The sequence below is a fragment of the Drosophila novamexicana genome, unplaced genomic scaffold, assembly GCF_003285875.2.
Source record: "Drosophila novamexicana strain 15010-1031.04,08,12 unplaced genomic scaffold, DnovRS2.1 tig00000960-arrow-arrow-pilon, whole genome shotgun sequence".
Taxonomy (NCBI): domain Eukaryota; kingdom Metazoa; phylum Arthropoda; class Insecta; order Diptera; family Drosophilidae; genus Drosophila; species Drosophila novamexicana.
In genome coordinates this window covers 1,259,005-1,266,678 of record NW_020824833.1, presented here as the reverse complement: position 1 = coordinate 1,266,678, position 7,674 = coordinate 1,259,005, and positions in this window count along the sequence as shown.

Genomic DNA, 7,674 nt, shown 5'->3' with positions numbered 1-7,674 from the left:
TAATTTAATTAAAATGACGTGACAGCTTACAAGTTAATTGCCATGTAAAAAATGTAAAAAATGCAAGAAATGTTTAGAATATTTGTTCAAATAAAAACAAAAATAAATAACAAGGCTCACAAATATTGTTTGTTCAAATAATTGGCACATGCAACACAACAGACGAAGAGTCAGTGAGCGTATCAATGAATGTGCATAGCAAAATGCACACTCACACACACACACACACACACACACACACACAGAGACAGAGGCAGACGCTGATAAAAGGCAGGCATAGGAAAACAGAAATTTCATTCATAAGGCGCAGCTTTTAATGCTCAATGGATTTAAACGTCAGTTATGCATATGCCACAGGCAGCTGCCACAGGAAGTGACGTAATATGCACACTCACACACACACACATACAAATGCACTTACATAGCCATAAAGCGCGCACGCAGCTACTGATTGGTTTACCTTTAGCTGTGTGCGTGCATTTTGAATTATTCGCACGAACGCCGCAAGAGTGCATGCGATAGAGCGAGATGCAACTACAACTGTCGCTCTCTGGCTTTACACGCATCGCTGCCGCTGCAGGTTTGTGTCCAAAGTCTTTAGTTCTGTGCGCCGACCTCGTGCTGCATTTGAAAGCGAATTCTATCGAACAATGTTGCAACAACAGCAACAACAATAGTCAACGATAATTTGGCTGCAGATACATATATCTATGCATGTCAGTGCGTGCGTGTGTGTGTGTGCAAAAAGCACCATTCACAAAATGAACAGTAGCCCACAGGCCAGAGCGAGAGGGCAAGAGTGGGAAGCAGCGCAGCGCAGCGCGAACAGTGACAGTTACATTGGCAAAGCTCAATGGCAGGCAGTCGAATTGCAGCAACAACAACAAATAAACAATATTGAGTGCAATTTGAATGCAAGACTCGAGCAGGATTCCAGAAGAGTGGAAAAGGGGAGAGAGCGGGTGTCACGAAGAGAGCGTGTGTCAATTCAGAGCCAATTGATAAGTAGAAAGACGTTGCACTAGAGATGTACCAAGGTGTACCAAGATGTACCAAGATGAACCAAGCTGTACCAAGATGAACCAAGATGTACCAAGATGAACCAAGATGTACCAAGATGAACCAAGATGTACCAAGATGAGCCAAGATGTACCAAGATGTACCAAGATGAACCAAGATGTACCAAGATGAACCAAGATGAACCAAGATGTACCAAGATGTACCAAGATGAACCAAGATGTACCAAGATGTACTTAGATGAACCAAGATGAACCAAGATGTACCAAGATGTACTTAGATGAACCAAGATGTACCAAGATGAACCAAGATGTACCAAGATGTACCAAGATGAACCAAGATGAACCAAGATGTACCAAGATGAACCAAGATGTACCATTTTTCTTATTAATAATATATCTGTTTGAATATTATGTCTGTTATTCAAGATCTTTTCTATTATGGAAAATGAAAAATCTGACTACAAATCAAAGAATTTGCTTTACCATATATAAAATATAAAGTAAAGTTCGAAAGTACCATAACAAAAATAAGGTACCAAGGGTGTGTGTGTGTGCGTGTGCGTGTGCGTGTGCGTGTATTGGTAGCATGAGTTGACTTGGATTTGGTATGGGGAATGTGTTGCACAAATAACTCCGCAACACCTCAAATAACAGTCGAAAAGAGTCGCATTCCACTTAAATTATTCATTCGAAGCGTTCTGGAATGCAGCACATATGCAAATGCAAATCGATTGCCAGGGGGATTCACTCGATGCCGACTAATAAATGCATAGTAGCAGTCGATGAGGGACGGAGGGGGGAGCTCAGTGGGCAAGCTGTGGCAACTCGTGCATAACAATTCTTGTTTCTAACTAATATCTAAGCGAGCTTCTAAGGAAAAGCCCTATGTGTGCATGTGTATGTAATATGTGTATCTTAGGTAATATGCTGCGTTCAGATTTCAAGTGAAATCGAAATCTGGAATCTATAAATAAAATCATTTCATTTCATCAGTAGAAGACGTATTGGATAACAATTCAATTTGCGGAATTCAGTTATCCGGCTTATATAAACAAATCGAAAAATGTTGCTGAAAATAAAAAACAAGGAATAAATGATTTTGCCAAGCATCCAAAGCTAATATTCACGAATTTTGTCGTTTAGTAACAGTCATTAAAAGGTACGATTTATTTTTGGTTGCAAGTTTAAATGCCCATAGAAAGAAATGTTGCCACGCTCTGGCAACAATGTTGCAGCACACATGCTCAAAGCTCAAAAACAATTCGCACTCAAGATGCCACTCAAAACTTGCTAAGCACTCAAGAGAGCAGCGCGAGAGAGCTTCAACACGCTTCATCCGCTCAAAAAGCTTCAGGCAAACCGGCGAATGCAAATATTTGTGAAATAGATTGAGAGAGACTGAGAGAGAGAGAGAGAGAGAGAGAGTGAAGCTCTCATGCGTTATGTACATACATACATACATACATAAGTATGTATGTACTTTTATGAATTTCACAATTTGGCGCGAAGCAACTGGCTTTGAGTAAAAATATCTATTATACTCGATTTGCTTGGAGAAGATAATGGCACATGCCGGCAATGGGGCGGCAGAGGCGCCAACGTAGTACTCACAGTCGTAGTACTCGTGCACGTATGTACATACATACATACATATGCATTCGTGGAGTAGTAAAAAGCTCCCATTGTTGACTATTGCGCCAAAAGTGCAAACACAAGCACAGACATAAGCGCAGTGTCAATTGCCGTGGTGATGGCCAGGCAGGCTACGGGGCGTGGCGCTGCAGTCTCTGCCAACGTCAGCGTCAGCGTCTGTGTCAGCGTCAGCGTTGTCTATCTACACAGCATTTGGCGACTTCGTGGCGTGGGCGAGGGCGTGGGCGTGGCAGTAGGCGACGTAACATGCTCCATTCTTTTCTGTTTGTGTGAATGTGTGTGTAAAATGTCAGTGTATGTGTGTTCTTTAGCTATGCGACGGGCTGAAAGCAAAAGTGACCGTTAGCTGGTGTCTGGCTGTGTGTGTGTGTGTGTGTTTTGTTGCTTTTGCGACTGCCCAAAAATGCAGACAGAGCTAATTGCAATTTGCACGACCTACATCAAGAAGGGGCGTAGTGGGGGGTATAAACACATGTATATGTATGCATACATGTGTGTGTACATACACATGTGTATTAAAGATCTCCTGTCTATATATTGATTTTCAAGTGGTTTGCTTATACTCTTTAATACCCTGTACAATACTGAAGTATAGTGAAAATGTGCAAATATATGTAATCATTGTTTATATATTGTTTTCTTTTTGGCCACGCCCACTTCAAAACATCGTAGGCTTAGTTCAATTTGTGTTCTTTTCGATAGTAATCTTGCACACACACACACAAACACACACACACGCACACACACATAGGCATATAACTGCTACAGGGTCGAATTGCCTAAATTTATAATTTGACATTTATGCATTTTTTATGATTATTTATTACGTTAATTTTTGATTAAAACTGAAGTCTGCTCGGCGGGCATACCCAGCCCCCCTTTCCCTTTTCCCATCCAGTTGTATCTCAATTCATGAAAGAAATGTACTTCACGATCTTGAAACTGAACACGAATTAAAATGGAAGCAGGCCACAATGTTGACTCGAATGATAATTTATTGCAATTCGCGAATATACCCTGTACTGTAAGGTACTGCCATTACACCCTGTAAGAAGCGTAGGCACTGCTTTTGATCGAGTTGGACAGCACTGGAGCATGGCTATGAGAGGCAGGGTATCGCCTAGTCGAGCAGTCTCGACCACTTTCGTTAATATGAAATACGAATACGAATACGAATACGAATCATTCATCAGGAATACCTAATCGCATCGCTCAAGTAACTACTAAAGATCCAATATATATATATATATATATATATATACATATATATATTTGTATAAATGACTTTATTTGTATGTATGTATATGTGGCTTCCGCATAGAAACGCAGACACTTGCAAACGTTGATTATCAAAATCGAAATGTTTGTTTCTACACCGTGAGACCTTGTAGCATGCACCTATCTCTATAATATACTCTCTACAAATAGTCTTGGGGTATCTACAGCCGCAGCAGGCGCATAATCAATATGTTGTGCTATTCTATTCCTATTTGGCAGATAGTATTAGTATGACAAACATTATCAGGCATTAGAAATTGAATGTACTTGGTTCTCACTACGTGCATTCGATGCCCTAACAGTGTGTGCGTGTGTGTGTGCTTGTGTGTGTGTGTGTGTGTGAAGGCATTCAGGTTTTATAGTTTTATATAGAGACAATCGGAAGCAATCCTTGAATGGAATATTGATTGATTGATTAACATGTACTGCAGCTATATACATATATGCATGAATATTTGTTGTTCTAAAACAATATTTAATCAGAGTTGATCCCTAATTAAATTTTCCAACACATTTTGAAAGTCTGTTAGATATTAGTTGAATTCGCACTTAATTAAAAAATATTTCTGTAATGGAATCTAATTGTACTAATTGTACGACCTGCAATGTACTCTGCAAATCCCGGAACATTCGCTGGAAAATGAGATTTTCAAATATTGTAATATGCGTCCGCAATGTGTCTGCAAGGGTATTCCATCTTCGGTGACTTTTTCTTACGTGTTTTCCTATATCTATATATCAGTAAGGGTATTCAATCTTCGGCTACTCGAAGACTTCTTTCCTTCTTTACACGCTTTGATTGAGTTTTCCCGAGTTACATCTTTTGTATTTTTGATAAAATGTATCTGTAAATAACTTTTTCAACTTCTTAGACTGCATACCCTGTAAGAGAACATTTTTCATTGAAGTCCCAATTCATTTTTGTTTTCTTTTTTGTATACCCTGAACCCATTAAAAATGGGTAGAAGGGTATATTGTATTCGTGCGAAAGCCAAATGTATGCAACAGGCAGAAGGAAGCATCTCCGACCCCATAAAGTATATATATTCTTGATCAGCATCAATAGCCGAGTCGATCAGTCCGTCCGTATGTATGAACGCAAGGATCTCAGAACCTATAAGAGCTAGAGACTGAAATTTTAGATGTAGGTGCTCCTAGTTCCCGCGCAGATCGAGTTTGTTTCCGATAATCGATAACTTTATCCGTTTCCAAGCAATCGATAAGAATCGATATCGATATCCGGTTTTTTGGGCAATTTTGGTAAATAATAAGAGCTAGAGCTACCAAACTTGACATATAGCTTCTAAAATAGAATATATACATGCATTTGATGTTGGAAGAAGAGGGTTCAGGGTATCGCCTAGTCGGGAGCTCCCGACTAGAACCTCTTACTTGTTTCAGTATAAAGTCGTTGGAAGTATCAAATGTGAAAATTGTCAGCTGTGCAGGGTCAGATAAATTGAATCCCAAAGCAGTTGTTGATGCCGTTTACGATGCGCCTTTTATGTCCAACTCGATCCATTTTTGCCATTAGCAAAAGTTGTACTTTCCTTTCATCCGAATGGCCAGCAGACGGCAGACAGGGGGCAACTTGTCCAAAGTAAAATACAAAATAAAATGAAAGAAAGCCTGAGAATATATTATATTTTAAATCTGATATTCTTAGGTTGATTTTCTTTTGAAGTGATTTAATGCCCGACATTAAATACCTAATTTGTGTTCTTACGAACACGACCAAATGAATCACGCATTCAATTTTATGCAGACATTTAGGTAGTGTGTGTATATATACTATTGATACTCACTTTACTTATACATACTCTGTAGACTGTTTCCAAGATATCTGCTATAGTACTTAGTTATACTCTTTATATTTATATTGATATATATGTATATTTTAATTGGATAATGCGTCATTTAAGATGTTGTCAGTTAATGTTTTGCTGAAACGGCTGCAACCGACTGCATAATGCCCTTTCGCAGCACTTGAAAGAGATATTTATTTATTTTGTTTTTATTTAAACTTTGGTCAGACTTTCGTAATTGCCACACCCCTCGGGGTCATAGACAAGAATACACACACATCCAATACACCCGTTTTCCCTGCGTGAACAGAGTGTACAAATCGCATTTATCGATTGGCACAGTCGCATATTGTTGATATTTAATATATATGCATACACACACACACACACACACACACACACACACACACACACACACACACACACACACACACACACACACACACACACACACACACACATACTATATACAGTATAGTTGTATGTACTTAATCTGTTCGTTAGTAAATGTGTAAACAAAGCGGGGACAGTTTTCAGTTTCCATTCTGTTTTCCTATGTTTTTCCTTCGCTCTTGCTGATGCAGAACCCGATGACAGTTCGATTTGTGCTCCAGCTTGATTCATGTTTCAGACTCTGAATCCGAATCCGATTTCGATTCCGATTCCGATTCGATACCAATGTCTAATTCACATTTGTTTACTTGTCCAGCTTCTTCTTGTTGTTTTTCCTGTGTAATGTATTCTGTTTGTTTATTTTTCTCGCTGGTTTTGTTTTGTTTATATTTATATTCTTGCTGTTCGTTGTTTTTTATTATTATTTAATTCTATTCGTTTTTTTTTAATTTTTGTTTTCATTTAAACTGCAGTTGCAGTTGTGCACTTTGCCCTCTTCTCTGTCTCGGTCTTGTCTCCATCTCTATCTCTCCGTCTCCCTTGCTCCTGCTGCTTGTGTCTGCGTTTTGCAAATTGAGACGGCTGCGCCGCTGCCGTCGCTGCCGCAGCCGGCGTTGCGTCGCGTCGCTGCCAAAGCCAAAGCCCCCGGCGCTGCAAATGTCAGCACATGCGGACGTTATACTATCCGTCGGCATACCCCACACACAAGATGCCCTTGCGGGGTATATTATTTCAATTGCGCCGCAGCCTGGCGCCCTCTAACAAGGCTGACGGATATAATTCAATTCGATTTAAGTAAATATAAAAGTAAATAATAAATAAATAAAAATAGTTCAAGAATTTATTTTATTCTATATTAGATTTTTATCAATATTAATTATTGTTTCAACAAATCAAAAATACTCATAAGTATACGAAATACTTCCCTCATGCATTTAATAAATATACAAATTTAAATATAATTAAAAACTATGTAGTTATTTTAAGTAAGAAATGTCAGTGCATTCAATACCCTGCGAAGAAATTTACAGGGTATATTGCTTGTTGTTTATGGTTTGTTTGAGACTTGGGCATATCAATGCTTGTTTCTGTTCGCTCGCTTTGCCTTATCAGCATTAAATGTGGGAACTAACCTGGCTGTTTGCGGTTAAGTCAAGGGGGCGTGGCGCCGCCTTTTTTAAAAGAAAAGAAGTTTGAAATTTCATGCATTGACATTTGCGTTTCGAGCACCGCCCAAAACCAACTTTTAGCGAGGCGTGAGCAAAAAAGAAGAGCACAACTTGGAGATACCCCATGCCGAGATGCCCTATCAGAGGACTTTGAGCTGTCTTCTCATCATATGTAAGTATATACACAAAAGCTATCACCGGTGAAGCCCCAAACTAAACTGTGCTATTTTCTTCCCATATTGATCAAGGTTGGTTCTTATAGTCCCATCTTTGAGTACTTTTCAAGGGGTTTCATTTGGCATGCACAAGCGAGTATAAGCCACGCGAAAACCTCAAGCTTTAAAAGCAAGTTAATAT